Source organism: Lactuca saligna, chromosome 7 (assembly GCF_052625555.1).
Source record: "Lactuca saligna cultivar CGN05327 chromosome 7, ASM5262555v1, whole genome shotgun sequence".
Taxonomy (NCBI): Eukaryota; Viridiplantae; Streptophyta; class Magnoliopsida; order Asterales; family Asteraceae; genus Lactuca; species Lactuca saligna.
In genome coordinates this window covers 4170633-4187748 of record NC_136423.1, presented here as the reverse complement: position 1 = coordinate 4187748, position 17116 = coordinate 4170633, and positions in this window count along the sequence as shown.

The window sequence follows — 17116 nt, the reverse complement described above, 5'->3', positions numbered from 1 at the left end:
TGTCAAGAAAGGCCATGTCATAAATGAAGACGACACACATTTTTGCGTATCGTAATTTTAATTTTTTTTTTTTTAAATTATTTATAGATTTACTGATTTTCAAATTAAATTTGCATTTCATGTCTCACAATACAAAAAATACAATATATTGCACAAAATTTAATGTCATACAAATAATCATTCCAATAATAGACAAATATTGTAACATTTCAACATTTTTTTATATAATTAACTAAATTATTCGCCAAATTTCCTAAACTACCAACATACTTTTCTATGAAGAGCATTAACACTATTCTTTTCCATCAAAAACTTCAAACCTGCATAATTAAATTAATGTTTAATCAGCTACAGGTCAATAAGGTAGATTTAAACAAAAGATTTTCATAATAGTAAGATTTTACTTACCACTGTTGTTAATGATATTGAAAGAAGCAGCCCAACAAACACCCCCTCAGAAGGATTACTACCACATAACTGTTGATATTTGATACTTTATTACTAAATGGAACCAAAAACAAAGTTAAAAAGTAAACAAAATCAGAAGGTTCTAGTCAAACTTACAGAGGTTGTATTTCCAAATATTACTAAATGACATTGATTGAACCACCTGCAGATTTACCATTTTGTCCCTATGAGATTCACTACTGAACACATTCTACAGTTTGTAAACTATAATATATATATATATATATATATATATATATATATATATATATATATATATATATATAATCATTGTGAAAAGCAAGAACTTAGAAGTGGAATGTGATTGCATACCATCAAAACCAACATTTTTACAACTCACTTTTTATATATAATGACAATCAAACTATATCAAACACAAACAAATTAACCACTGCACATGTTAAATGAAAAAAGTAAAGCATGTGACAGTAAGCAATTAAAAAAAATAGGAAAAACCTACCCGAGATTGAGAAAGAAAGATTTGGTTCTGCTTCTTAGGTATTATTATAATGGATGAGCGGAGAGACATATATGATTCTGGTTATCCAAACATAATGGGCTCAATTTTTGGGTTGGACAAAAGAAAAGATTGCAAACTTTTTTGTCTGGTCTCAATGGACGTCAAAGTAGTACAAGTAAGCTAACTTCTGTTAATTATTATTTATTAGGTGAGGTCCAGTCTTGGACCATCTATCACCTATTATGTATTATCAAACACATCATGAAATGAGAGAAGACTAACCTGAACAAAATCAAGACGATTAGATGTACTTTCCATTTCTGAACCCAAATCCTCTATAATTTTCTCCTGAAATGGGAAATAAACAACTAAGCTTATTTTTGGTGATCAAATAAAATATCTATCTATCTATGTCAATTGTGAAGTGTGAAGAAGAAGAAGATCATGATGTCGATGCATAAAGCAGATGTGCACCTTTGAAAGGAGTTCGTCATGTATGGTGAGCCCAACAGATCCGATCCTTTCTACACTTCCACTTAGTTCATATAACTCTTCATCTTATTGTCTGTTGTACCGTACATACAAAAATTACATATTATCCACAAATACATATTTATATATTTCAATTTTTATTATCATTAACACAATCTATTTTGAGCTTTTTGTTTTTCTTATTCATCTTTAGCATTGTACATTCAACTTCTTATTAGGACCTAAATGTTTTCCATTTGGATGACATTGTGGTAAAAAATTTAAAGTAAAAAATTATAACACAAAGGAACGAAAGTAGGATGCTATAATAAAAATACATCATCATATATGCTATTTTTTTTGGTTCAAAAAACAATTTAAGAGGTTATAAACATCTGGTAAAGGTATGCTAGATCAACCCATTGGACCTACTTTTTAGGTATATTTATCAATAAAATATGAGTATAAAAAACAATTCATTTGGGGCTAGTAAACAAGACAAGACACTCTTTAAAATGATATATCTAAAGAAATTATAAAAGCAAAAGCATACCTGATGAGAAGCATCTATGTGTCTGATTCTGAAGAAATAAAATCATCATTATCTACAACAGCATATGATCCGGTTTTGGTCCTGTCCTTATCTTGTTGCTGATGAGACTTTGGCATCCGCATTAATTCTTGGCGCATCCCACCAAAGTTTGAAGTGCTTCCGGCCACAATCACTGCTTTCTTAATATTTCCCACCTGATTGGTTAGTGGTTACATACCACACATAGAAAATAAGACTCATATCTATATTTACCAAAGTAATAAATTAAAAGATTTGTATTGTACCTAAATCGGAGCAGTAGTGGTCCACTTCCTTCGCTTTTCAAGTTCCACTTGTTTTATACCATACAAAGAAGGGTCTCTAGCAGCTACAAAAATAGTCTTTTCCAGCTCATCCACCTTCCCTATCACAAAAATTCATTTTCAGAACTCAAAACAGATTTCATCTTTCTTAATTTGTCTTGTATTTCAGATACATACCTGCCATTCAATGTTATCGCAATTGGAAAGGAGTTCCTTTCTCAGCCAGGATTGTTCCCCGCTGACGCGTTCCCATTCATGAAAGCTGCCCTGGAGGCTATCACTCACAAAATAAATGATTATAAGATGATAAAACACTAACATACTTTCCTTGTACCAGGAGGATCATAGAGAAGAACACCAGAGGGCTTACGTAGCCCAGATGAAAACAAATCTTTATGCAGAAAGGGGAGCTATAAATGCATTACCAATATGTCACAACTTATGCCAAAGCTTACAACAACCAACTGGAATTCAAGATTCCATTCCTATGTAGTATGTACTTGAACTGTATCAAGAATAGATTTTTTCACATCTTCCAGCTCACCAACGTCCTCCCACTTAACATTAGCGACCTACACACACACAAATCAAACTTATTACCCTGTAGAATAGATGTAATGCCACCAACCATTTTTTATTTTACACACCTTGGGATTCCCCAAAGTCGATGCATTCCTTTTCTTTGACCGCTCCAAAGCTTTGACCATGAATTCTTTGCTGTCACCCAACTTCTCAAAGCTACTGCCATTAATAGGAATCAAACTTGAACTAGCATCAGCAACTAAAGCCCTAATATCCCTTGGCATGAAACCAAAAGTCTGTCCAAACATATCTTTTACAACATCCTCTGTACAAGTCTGCAAGGAGCATACATCATTCATTAGATTTTAAGATAAATATATGTATACAGTAAAATATTCTTATTCTTATTCTTACTTACATCTGGAACCAATTCAGAGATAAGGTGAAGTGATTGGGATAGCATTTCCACTCTCTGGTCTTCGGTCAAACCTCCCATTTTCGTTTCATGGCTGAAACAACGCCTAATTGTAGGTGGCAACCCTTCAAAGTTATCAGCAGTTGCAACTAGCAGCACAGGATGGGTATTAACCGTGTTCATATGCTGCATAATGAGAGTAAAACAATGAGCAACCAATGGATAATTGACATGTTTTTATGGCAGAAATCATCATCTCAAAACATCAACCTCTGCTTCTTCTTCTTCATTTTCATAATCATCATCTTGTCTAAATGGCTCGGTGAATTCCCTAATGACAGATGCAACTTCAGAATTCATACCAACTTGATCATTTTGTGAACCATCATTAGAGCTCAAATTGCCGAAAGCATCAAAATTTCTGAAGAAGAAGCCCTAAGCAGCTGCATATCCATGAACCATAACAAGAGTTGGTGAATCCTCCTTGCTGTCGAAGGTGAAAATGTTGATAAATCTTGGTTCATTGCTGGAACAACGAAACCTGAGATGCATAGAGAGTAGATGCATAGAGTGTGTGCAACTGCTAACAAATTATCAGAATGGGATTGAGAAGCATAAAAGTACAGGGGGAGGATCTCGCACCTAAGAAATCAAACAAGAATGAGAATAAGGGAGAAGGAACGAAGAATACCTGAGATGCATAAAGAGTAAAAGTGGGGATCGTGGAATGAAGAGGAGTTCGCAGTCTCCTCCATAGGGATGTGAACGAACCTTAACAAATCAACTCCGAAAATATAGGCATCTTTCACTTAGATCGATTGAAGATAATGAAATCGACTGGAGACATTGAACCGAACGATTGAAGATAGTTGAAGAGATAAGAGTATAACAATATCAAGAAATATTACCTAAAACTTTGAATCAACAATGCCATGAAATCGAACCGGAGGGTGAAGAAGGTGCGACTTCATCCAAGTTCTCATCGTCTGAATCAATTAGGGATTTAAATCTGGGTTTTTTTCTATTGGGCGTTTTAGGGAAGATGTGCTAGGGTTTTTCCAGGATGATGATTTAGGTAGGGTTCAAAATCGAATTGAAATATCGGGGCTTTATATGAATGAATGAAATATGAAACAGCGATTTGATTTTCATGTTAAATATTTTGCGAATGAATAAGAAGATGATTATGGTGAAAGAGAAGGGTGGAGAGAAAGGTAGGAGAAAAGTAGAAAGTGTGGATCGATTTCATGAGGGTTGACCCACTCATCATTGTTATCTTCCATCCCTAAAGTCACCGGCGTGGCGTCTTTTTTCTTTGGAGCCACCGTCGCTGCCATATTCTTTCCCTCAAGCCACAATCGCTGCGAAGATCAGTGAGATGAGACAACATTTGTTACAGCCATGGAAGATCTCTACGAAATCGCAGATTGGGTTTTAGGTTAGAGAGAGAGAGAGAGAGAGGGGGGGGGGGGAAGACGAAGACCCTAGGCTTCTTTCTTGCTAATTGGAATAGGAGGCGGGGTTTTAATTTTTGAGATTTCATTTCCCGCTTGAAACGCGTGTTTCATTAAAAAAAATATAAAGCGACACACTTACATGACGCACATCTTATGAAAGGCATCCTCCGTATTTCTTTTTTTTTTCTTTTCTGACACTAATTTTAGGGCGCGCGCAAAAAGCGCATCCTCTATCCTTCAAATTTTAAAAGAGATGACATTATTTTTGGGGCACACACTTTTGCGTATCGTAAATCACCGCGTGTCATTGTTTGCGCGTCATTAAAGGGCTTTTTTTCTAGTAGTGGTCCATGGATCAGACAAAGGATATTTCGGGATTTTGAGCTGTTTTGGTTTGGGATAATTACCAAAAACGTTTTTTATTAATAAAATCCGAATTTTATCAATATTTGGTGATTATCCTTACCAAAATAAAAGATAATTGTCAAAATTAAAATAATTACATGTTTTATAAGATAAATATTAATTATTTATAAATTTGTTTTGAATTATCTTGTAAGAAATTGAATTATGATAATTATCAATTATTTGATTAATTTAATTATTTGTAATTTGATCTAGATAGTTTTGAAAAGTTTCAAAACTTGTCATCAAGTTTTGGAATTTAAAATTTGATCAAAAGTTTGCTTTTGAAATATTAAATTCTAAAACTGTAGCTTTTGAAAACTTCAAATTACACCCTTATGGTTTTATTAAGTTAATTAAATGTATAATTAAATGAGAGTTAATAAATTCATAATGATATGATTTATATTTAATTAAATTAAAAGTGTAACTTATTAAATTATACCACCTAGTATTTTAAAAAGTGTAAAATACACCCTTATACTATATATAAAATTAAAAGTCTAATATTATATATGTATAAGTAAAGAGTCAGTCTTACCGTCAGTAAGCCTCATTCACGAAGCTGGTCTCTAAGGGGTGTTTAAGGAAATTGCCTATAAAATGACGATTGAATGGGTATCCACTCTTACCCACCGCACTCTTGACTAGTGGAGGGTCGTTATCCGAACGGATAGGATAGGACACAACTTTCCATTATAATTATAATGAACTACGAAGTAACTAAACACTTTTATACATTCTCAAGTCTTAGTTACTTTAGGAAAATGTGTAATTTGTGCAAATCCATGAAATTGCACATTGCACCCTTATTGGTCGACTAGTGGAGCGTGTGTGGTTAAACGGAACACTAATATGGGACCAATGGAGCGTGTGTGGTTAATCGGCATATTGACTAGGTGATTCGCAACATCGAGAGTACCAAGCTAATTTGCATGGTTATCCACAACTTGTATGTGATCCTCAGCATCCCAGTCACAAATGAAGAGAACAATCGAGATTTAAACATGTCATTGAAAAGTTCAATGAATCTCAAAAGATCTATGAGTTTCAATTCATTTAAAACTTAAAATTTCATTTTCGTTTTTCATGGTGGAAATTGGTAAATCGTCATTTTCCTACCTTCAAATATCTACAATTTGGATTACTACATCCCTCTTCCATGTTGTAGAATATTGTGTTGGGTCCTAGCCGTAATATCTCATTTGGGTGTTTTATTAAGGACTCGATCAACTAACTTGAATTTTCTCCCATTTTGTAGATGTCTGATTCTAACTATGGTCTTCCTAAATCCCTTGGAACAAGTTTTCCACAAGAAGATGATATTCCACGATTCGATCGAGGAACAAGAGATCATTCTTCACTTCCTCCACCTCCTCCTATTATTCTCCCTGACCCATAAGTTCGAACGCTTGAAAAGTTCAAGCTCACTCAATCCCTTTTGGAAAGTAAACATGAACAAGGAAAGTCAGTGTGTGCACAGTCTTAGAGATGAAGTCACACATTGACAGGTTAAGAATCTTGGGAGTCATTGTCTGTGAGAAGCTGGCTGTTGACTGGGTTCTTCAGTCGCTTCCTGATTCATATAGTGAGTTCGTAAGAGAGTACTATATGATAGACCACGACGTGACCTTCATCGATCTCACCTATTTGCTTGTTGATGTTGAATCAACAATGATTTGGTGCAATTGAGAAGCAAAGTTGATTGGTAGATGTAACACCGTAAATTTTTGCATAAAATTTTCATTTTTAAATTCACAGAAATGACATCAACACTTTTCACAAAACCTCAATATATTAATTATCAAAACACATGTTCATAATTATTTGAATAAAATCCATGATCCTCGAAACACAACTCCACCTCGTTTGTACAATCAAGTCGGCGCCTTCCCGTGATCCAGAGAAGCACCTGAAACACATAACACATAACACATAACACGGTAAGCACGAAGCTAAGTGAGTTCCCCAAAATAATACACACAACTCATTAGCCACTTGAGGTTGTAACTCAATAAGACCCTCTGGTCAATGTGTCTCAGTGGGACCCTCTGGTCCCACAACTCAGATGGACCCTCCGGTCCCACAACTCAGATGGACCCTCCGGTCCCTTAACTAAGTAACTTAATAAAACACAACATACATATCACAAGACAATAAGCAGAATATCTCAATACACAGATAAGCAGGATATCTCAATACACTGTATATGCACATAAGATCAAAATATACACCAATTACTATAACAACATAAGTCACAATGAAAATATGCACGATAATACATATCACATTATAAACAAACAAGACCCTCTGATCTATAATGTATTAAGACCCTCCGGTTTACAATGTACACTGACCCTCCGGTTAATATTATACTAAGACCCTTCGGTCAATAGTGTAAATAAGACCCTTTGGTCAACAACAAGAATAAGACCCTCCGGTCATACACAAATTACAACACAGGTAAGTATAGTAACAAGACTTACCTCGGTTGGTGAACAGATCCTATAGATGTTGTTGTTGTACTCCAGCCTCTAACTCTGAGTCAAACCCATAATTAACCCCATTAGGATTTAAGACCAACCTTCACATATTAGGTCTAAATATGGTCCACCAACCCGGTCCATAACTAACTCAATCCCGTTGGGCCCACCAAGGCCCAATACCAAATGGGCCCACAAAGGTCCACTAAAGGTCCAAATATGGCCCAATTTTCCACATTGAGCTCAAACCCTCATGTGGGACTTACCCTAAAGCCCATCAATAGCCCAATCACCAAAGCCCAAAAAGGAAGGCCCAAGCAACATTAGGGTTTTTACACGAAACGGTGATTAGGGTTAAGTGTTCTCAGTTAACCCATTAAGTCCATTATTCCACTAAGCCATTGAACAATGGAATCGACATGAGCCATAACTCTAGTCCACTGGTCTAAACACGGGTCGCAATAGTTCCAAACCTACAAACCCCAAAATTAGGGTTTTCTAAACCTTGTTTAGGGTTTTTAGCCCAATAACCATACAACTAGCCCAGATCAAGAATTTGGGCTGATTAGGGTTCACTATGCCAAGAACCACCCACTACCACCACATATATTGGTGGTCAGTGGCGGATCACGGCGGCAACCACCATTTCCAATGGTGGTGGTTCGAAATCTTAACTAAAAAAATCACATATATCACTTTACGCATAATGCACACACACAGCCACCCTCCACGTTGGCTGGCGGCGGCAACACAGTGGCAGAAACGAAAATATGGGTGGCAGCCACCATGGTTGGCTGCCATGGTGGTTGTTGCGGCTTTCCGGCAGCCTAAAACACATATTAGACTGGACATGTTCATTCGCCACCATAAGCTAAACATACATCACACACACAAAAGAGACGATAACGACAACCAACAACCACCGCCATGACGCCCAGCGGCGTCGGGGTCGACAGAAACAATAGGTCGAGGCCAACAACAGCGGCAATGGCGTTTCCCATGCCACACACACCGGAATATAAAAGGGAGGAGGAATCAGATTTCAGATCGCTTACCGAGTGGTTTTGGTCGTTCAAAACTCGCAGCATCGTTCACAGCTCCGTCGGAGGATTCCAGTGTCTCTTTCCGGCTTCGCACCTCATCACCGACAGCAGCATTTAGGGTGGCGCTCAACACGGCAACAGGCGGCACCTCCGCCTGATCGGAATAATGAGGAGGAGGGATAGGTGGCGGCTGCAATGGAATAGCGGAATTAGGGTTTGTCTCTCCAAAATGACGGGAGGGAATAGCCATCAGGTTCAAGTCCTGTGTTCTCTCAAACTCCAAAACACTTTTGTCACAATAAACCCCTACTTGCCAACCATTTTCAACTTTAGCCCAATATTTCCCTTTTAACCCCTGAATCCATAAATTCATTACAATACAGGTCCTAAAACTTACCAAATAACCCCTGACCTCATAAATCTTTACAACTTTACTCTGGAATTACCATTTAGCCCTTGAATCAGAAAAGATATTCGATTTAAGGCTATTACTCATTTATTAATTTCATATACTGATTTATTTAATAAACGGATAGTTAAACTAGATCTGCCTTCCAAACCTCCATGGACATAGATAATGGCAACGAAAGTCATTCCATAGCAAAAAAAAAGTTTGAACATAAGAGAAAGGCAAAGTATGAGGTAGTTCCGTGTGCTGTTCCATAAGTGTCAATTTTCTTTTATTGCCAAGAGAAGGGGCATTGGAGACGAAGTTGTCCTGTCTACCAGAGAGATCTAAGACATGTGAGAGTCAAGGCGTATGCCTCTGCTTCAGGTAAAATCCACTATCTAACTCTATTAAGTTCTTATCTTCAGATTCTAAATACACGATGTGATAAGATGACATTTGGTGTTTTGTAGAATCTAAGAAAAGACAGGAAGCTTAAAGGAAGAAGCGTGTTGAGTCCGATCGTGAAGAAATGGATTTCAATCGCATGGTTCGATGATCGGATTTTTTAGCTGCTACGTTTAGAGTTATGATAGATTGCTTAGGAATATGTAATATCATAGTTTTCATTTGATTTGCATTGTAAGGATACGTTTTTCTGCACCTTTTATAAATAAAATAAATTTTGATTTTGTCTTATTTATATATTTCCTTGCAGTGGCATGAATGAAAATTGACGTTTGTGTATTTCTAGTTTTAGCGATGTTGAAATGGATGTGATTCTTAGTTATGCTATTTGTGGTAATGTCGAGAATTTACCAAATAGGGAAAGTTTCTTGTCTCCCGAGTTTCAATTGGACGGAAACTTGGAATCATACAACTTGTATTGTATGATGAATGAGAATCTTCATATTTGGAAAATTAAAACTAATTCCTTGACAAAGAGTCAAGCGAAGGACTAGGAGAACTGGTACACAATGTTGTGCATTGGTCAAGTCCACCACAAAGAACGATAAAATTATTCGTCATGATTTACTAAAAGTCTAGTAAATGTGGTTATGCTTATAAGATTAAGTGTGATTCTGAATCATTGAAAAGTTTCAATGTGTGGCAGAACGATTAAGAAGAATCAAATAGGGTATAGATCTGAAAAACAAAGTTTAAATATTTCATCCAGTATAGAGCTCAAGTTATAAAATACATATACAGTTTTATATTTGAAAAACAAAGTTTAAATCTTTCATCCAACACAGATCTCAAGTAAACAGATAGTATGTACACATAGCACGTAAATTATATAATATACTTCATATCTATGTGTAAGATGAAAGTAAGTATGCACTCACGTTAATAGCGTGATTGGATAGAATCTAACTAGAAACGGTCAGCGGTTCGTGATCGTCGGGCTCGGGAAGGGAAACGGCCTCCGAAAAACTAAAGAGAACGAAAATAGAAGGTGTAATGAAAGAATGGGTCTCGATTGTTATTTATAGGCTGATTTTGGCTCTCTCACGCCGTGAGCCTCATATGCTCTGTAACACCCCGTTTATTAAAATAAATTAACAAATATAAGTCCCGGACTAATTTGTGAAGAATATTAGAAGTCGGAGATTAAAAGTGTCAGTTCCGGATTAGTCTTGTAAGTATTTATGAAGGTAAGGACCACGTGGTAAATTATCGGGACTTAAGATGGATAGATTATGAGAAGCAAGGGCTAAATGGTAATTTTGGACTTCATTGTAAAGAGTTTTGAAAGTTAGGGTTTAAAAGGGAACATGTGGTCTTTATTTGAAGAATAATTCGTAAGGAGGGGTTGAATTGTAACTGTGGGACTAGATATGAAAGAAATTTTGTGAGCAAGGGTAGGAAGGGTAAATTATGGCCTTGGTTTGGAAGAAAAAGAGGAATAGAGGGCTGATCTTGATATTTTGGCAAACTTATGTATGGAGGCGGATATTTAAGGGTTCAAACCCTAACCCTAGCGCAAGAACTACAGCCGCCATCTCTTTCATTCTGGTAGCCGCTACTACCATTGGAGCCTCCTCAGCCACCATTTGCGTCACCAAGCCCGACAGCCCGGTCCCGCCTACTACCTCGTCGACAAACACCATCATCCCGTCACCTGCTGCCTCCTGTAGAGCTGTGAACGATCGGAAGTAAACAACCGGAGCCACTGTTATCCTTCCTCCGCCATCGCGATCCCACCATGACTTTTACCGAGCAACAAAGGCCGCCAACGATCTCAATGCTGCCACCGCCGCTTCCTTACCCACTGAAGATGGAGCACCCTTCGTTGTTGCCCTTGTCGGACTTGTGAAGCTACCGTGGTCTTCTTCTGCCGGCGTGAAGTGAAGTCAGAAAGCCGTCGCGAGCCTCCACTGTCGCGTGGGTGTAGCGCCTTGTACCAAACGACATGAAAGGTGGGGTTAAGGTGTTACTAGGCAGTGGATCATTAGCGAACGCCACCACCACCGCGAGGTGGTGGCTGTCAAAGCAATGTCGACGTTTCTGCCGCCTCTAAACATCGTAGGTGGGAGTTTTGGATCCATTTCTCGAGCATAGAAGAGTATTTTTCTTAGTGTGTCTGCCATGCTTGGTCGGAAAAGTGAGAAGAAAGGTCACCACCACCGTGAGGTGGTGGCTGCCTCCGCTAGCCACCATCGATCACCATAGTGTGGTTGTGTGCGTGTGATTAGTTGAGTGTGTGTGTGTGTATGTGGTTAATTGAGTTATCTTTGTAAAATGTAATTTGAATTTGGAATAATGAAAATGAACCAAACCACCACTGTGAACCACCATTGACCACCACCACCCGTGGTGGTAGTGGATGGTGCCCCACTAGAAAACCCTAATGGGCTTAGAGATTGGTTTTGGGCCTATTGGGCCATCTTTGGGTGGAAAACCCTAATTATGAGTATTGGGCCTTATACTTATTGGGCCCACTTGTGGGCCATTGGAATTGGATTGTGAATTAATCCTAAATTATACCATGTCATTCATCTAGCAGGGTAAAGGAATTAATGGATTAAGTCCTTAATGGGCTAAGTGAGAAAACCCTAATTTTGAGAAGTTATCGGGACACACACACGAGAATTATTTAATAAGTAAAATATTAAATAATAATCATTGGCAGAAATTAATCTAAGCAAGAATGGACTTAATGGATTAAGTCCTTAGTGGGTTAAGCGCTTAATGGATTAAGTGAGAAACACTTAACCCTAATTGTCATTTTATGTGGAACCCTAATGTCAAATGGGCCTTGAGTTGGGCTTTTCAATTGGGTAATTGGTAATTGGGCCAATAATGGGCCATCCAATAATGATTATGGACTAGAATATTTAGTTGGGCTTTAGGGTAAGGCACTAATGAAAAAATTGGGCTCAATTTGGAAAATTGGGCCATAGATGAGCCATAGTTTGGGCCTAGAGGGTTGTATGATATTGGGCCCTTAGAATGAGACATGATGGACTAGACTGAACAGTTGGACCTTAAGGGAAGTCCATGTAGATGTTTGGGCTAATTTGGAAAATTGGACCATATGTTGGGTTTTGTTCCCTAGTTGAATTTGGGCCTATGGATTGGGCTTTGGGCTTGGGTAAGCCAAGCTAGGGGTAATGTTGTAATTATCCAAAGTATGTATGTATATATATATATATATATATATATGGTGGAGCCCAATTATTAATTGGGTGTTATTTTGATATTGACAGATCGGGAATATGTCATCCAGCAGCTATGGTTTTGGAAAGTGGGACTTCAGTAGTGTGAGGTGAGTTTTTCTTCCAATAGGAACGGGTCTACGGCCACAATGTCGGCCCGTTTAGTTAGCAGTAGTTCTGGACCTTGGTCCGATGCAGTAGTACAGTGTGCTTGATGTCTTTGTGATTCAAGCATGTCTTTGTGTTATGTGTTACGGACTTCGGTCCGATGCAGTATACAATATATGTGCTTATGCTAGTTGATATGTTTATACTATGCTAAGTTATGCGCAGTCAGTTTCCGGACTTCGGTCCGATGCAGGGGACAAGGTCCAACTCAGTTCCAGATTTCGGTCCGATGCAGTTAGTTCCGGACTTCGGTCCGATGTAGGGGCAATGTCCCAGTCAGTTTCGGACTTCGGTCCGATGCAGTTTCCAAACTTCGGTTCGATGTAGAGGGCAAGGCCCTGGTTAGTTCCGGACTTCGGTCCGATGCAGTTTTCGAACTCGGTCCGATGCAGTAGGCAAGGCCCAATATGTGTTTATATGTTATTGTATGGTATGTGGTAGTTTGAGGAGACTCTCTAAGCTTCGTGCTTACAGTTTTCAGTTTTGGTTTCAGGTACACAGTTTTCAAAATAAGAGCTCGGGAAGATTTCAGTGCACACACCATTTATTCAGCCTGGGATGTTTATACTCTAATATACTTGACAGTTGTTACATTATTTTGAGATAAATTGCTTATGGTTTTTATATGAGGTTTATTAACTATGGGTTTAATTATTAAATTAAACAAAATTTTCAGACTGTGTTTTTGGGATGTTTCATGCTCACATTATGAGCTTCCATGAGTCGTCTTGTAGCCTTCCCATGTGTTTTCTAGCCTCGATTAGTGTCTATTTGACTCCTCACGTCGTGAGAAAGCATGCTAACATCGTAAGCCTTAAACGTAGACTTGTCATATGTATTATGGCCTTGAAAAGTGGTGTTTTGACTCCTCACATTGTGAGGAATCATGCTCACGCCGCGAGTCCAGTCAGATTAGGGTTTATAACACATGTCATGCTCTCAGACAGTTACATCTTTGGAAGGCCATAACTTTTGCATACGAGCTCCGTTTTGACGTTATATATACCCACGCGTAGGTGGAGACATACTCTACAACCTTTATTTAGACCCGTAAGGCTAAAAATTAATTTATCGTAAACTCACTTTTTACGATTTCCGGTGTCGTACTGGTTTTATCGCGAAACTTCGACATGTTATAACTTCTTCGTTATAACTCGGAATTTGGCGTTATTTATATGTACGGAAACCTTGTGACATATACTACAACTTAGTTATTTATTCTAAATTATAATTAATAATAAAAGTCTTTTTTTACGCTCATCATCTCTATAATGACTAGCCTGAATCTGTGGGCGTTACAATTATCACCCCCTTAGGATAATTACGTCTCGGAAACATCAAAAAAATAGGGCTTGTATACATCATAGGTAAATCGTAACTTCTATGTTTCTTCGAACGAGTATCTAACTCTTTGGCTTCTTGACTGCAGGCGGTGGTCAATCTTGCACCCGCTCTTTATCCTACATTGGACTTTCAACCGTAACCTTCGAGTTAGAAAATCAATTCTTATTAGAGACTTCTTCTTCTTCTTAAATAGACTAATCTTAAGAGAAGTTCTTTACTTCGATTATCATAACAGAATGATGGGTCATGTTCTAATGACCTCTCATCATATTATGCAACGCTTAGACTCATGTCTCTTAGAGTCAAATTCTAGAATGGAATATACCTTTCTTCATGTTCTGATGTGATATAATCACATTTTAACATGTAGAATTTCTAGCTATAGACTTCTTACTTAAACAATGGTCGTGATACTTCTATTGATCCTTTCGATTATCTTTCACTTCAATCTTCTGGCTCAAGTCAGATGCTACATCGAACTTGGTTCTATGAACCACGTAACATGCTTGTCTTAGTCGGACTCAATTTTATATGACCATTAGGTTTGGAATATCAATCATCTTCTTATTCATTACCGAAACAATGGTAACAACATACATGAAAAAAATATAATCAATTACTAGCTTCTTGGTAACCTTGTGACTTTCCCCGATCCAAGTGTGAGTCATGTGGTTCTGGTAGTATAGGCCTCTACTACCTTTCAAACCTACTCATACTCGTCCCAAGTATTGTCTTGCAGTCCCCAAGTTCTTATTTCCTAAAATCACAAAATAGTTTAACACATACAAATGTGTCCAAATAATCTTAAAATTTTTCCCTATACTCTACTAGGGATTCTTCCATGCATATCTTCAACATAATCGTGCTTCAACTCGGTTGGTGATGGAAACACCAGATGATAGGATAACTTCAGGAATTACGCCAATCGTTTTATCATCCCGCCATTCGAAGGTGTACTTTGGACGTACCGTACTCCTCTAGACGTACTGTTATTTAATTAGATGTACTCCAAAGGTAAGATACCAATCTTTCAATATCTTCTTATATATATCATCTGCTATCGTAATCCTTCTCATTTCCTCCTTTTGCTCAATCCGTTACGAGTCCTTATCATGTCGTTCCATGTATCGTAATAGTTGTTCAAGAAGTGAAATTTAAGATAAAGAATGTTTAGACGGGTAATCTCCCTTATTACTCCGAAAAGTTACATGTCAGTTCTAATATCGTAATTAAACGTTTAGAAATCTAAATACATAAAATTTTCAGATCCGATCAACTAATAGCATATAAGGCATCTTTATATAAACCATTTTGCACATAAAAGCATTTTAGACATCTAATCCTAAAGTAAGCTAGTGTTTGTGTCGTTTCAGGTGTACTACCTAAAATATAATAGACACACTCAACTCACAATCATCGATTACCATTCTAAATTTAAGTCTAGAAAAAAATCCTTACTCCTTGTTCGCTTAAACCAATGCTTTGATATCAACTGTGACATCCCCAAATTCACGGCCAGAAAATACCGATTTGTTTATGCTTTATTTTAAAAATCAAAGTATCCTTGTAAAGAAAATGTTGGATTAATGTCTAAGTCCATAACTATAATTGGTAAGACTTGACCCGACCCGGCATGGTCCATTTGGGTTGCAAACCTTCATGCACTTGGATAGACTATAATGAGAGAAATAAGACACTTATGGTTATTAATATATTATAAGTTCTAGTATATTAATAATAAGAATAATAAGATTATTTAATTAGTATTGATCAAGAATTAATCTAGGATTAATTAAGTGATCAAAAGAAGACTAATTAAATATATGGGTTGATTGTGTAAATCATCCGTACTTATATAGTGGGCTAATGCTCCATGGATAATCAAGTTGGGCTAAAACCCATAGGATGGTCCATGGATGCTCCATGGTGTATTTGAACCCATGGATCCAAGGAAATGGAAAGCCATGACAATTAAGGATTTAACCTAATTGTAACACTATATAATGATCTTATTCTTGACAAAAATCTGCCACTAGTATTACACTAGAGAGTGTAACAAAGGGCTAGCCGATTTCATGAAGTGTAGGACTCTCTCAAGTTATTCTAAGTGTTTTGATAACTGTGATTCCATTTGAGGCTTCCACACTATTGGGGCTAGGCACTCAAGCTTCATGAAGACTTTCTACATCAAAGAGGTATGTATTCTATCTTGTTATATTCATGTTTTGTATGATAGATTAGGATAATACCTTGGATATTCTTATTTGCATGTATAATAGAGAAAACATAGATCCAAGGTATTTAGGGTTGCATGTACACTTAGGAGTGTTAGAATGCTCAAAACCCAACAGTGGTATCAGAGCCTAGGCTTGTTTTCTTGTTATACTTGCAAATGGAGCTGAAAAATCGAGTTTTGATGCTGTGAGCCCAGCAGACTCGCCGAGTCCATGAAGGGACTCGACGAGTCCAAGGCAAAATGCATCCAACTCGCCGAGTTATGTTCATGCACTCGACGAGTTGGACCCCAGACAGCATATTTTCGAGGTTTTTGGCTGGAAATGGACTAGGAACATTACCCTAAGTTGTTTTTGAACTTATAAACTTGTTTTTTAATGTGGTAATGTTCATGCTAATCCATTTTTAAAGATAATTGTCAATAGATTCATGTTTTGTATTAGTTTAAGGTTTAGACTAATTACATGAAAAAGTTTGATATGAATTATCTTGTTCTTATGAGTTGCTTAGATTAATAGAAAAGTTAATTGAAATAGTTGTTTTCAATCCATTTTAATCTAAGAGTTGAGTATAAAATGTGTTTGTGTAACTTGTCCTCAAGTTACATGAAGAGTCACATTAAAGACTCATAAAACTCATAAAAGTTGGTAATGGTTACAAAATGAAGAGTCTTGTGTCATTGAATTTTTTTTTTATGACTCCATAACTTGTCCTCAAGTTATGGAAATTCAAGAGTCACTTCA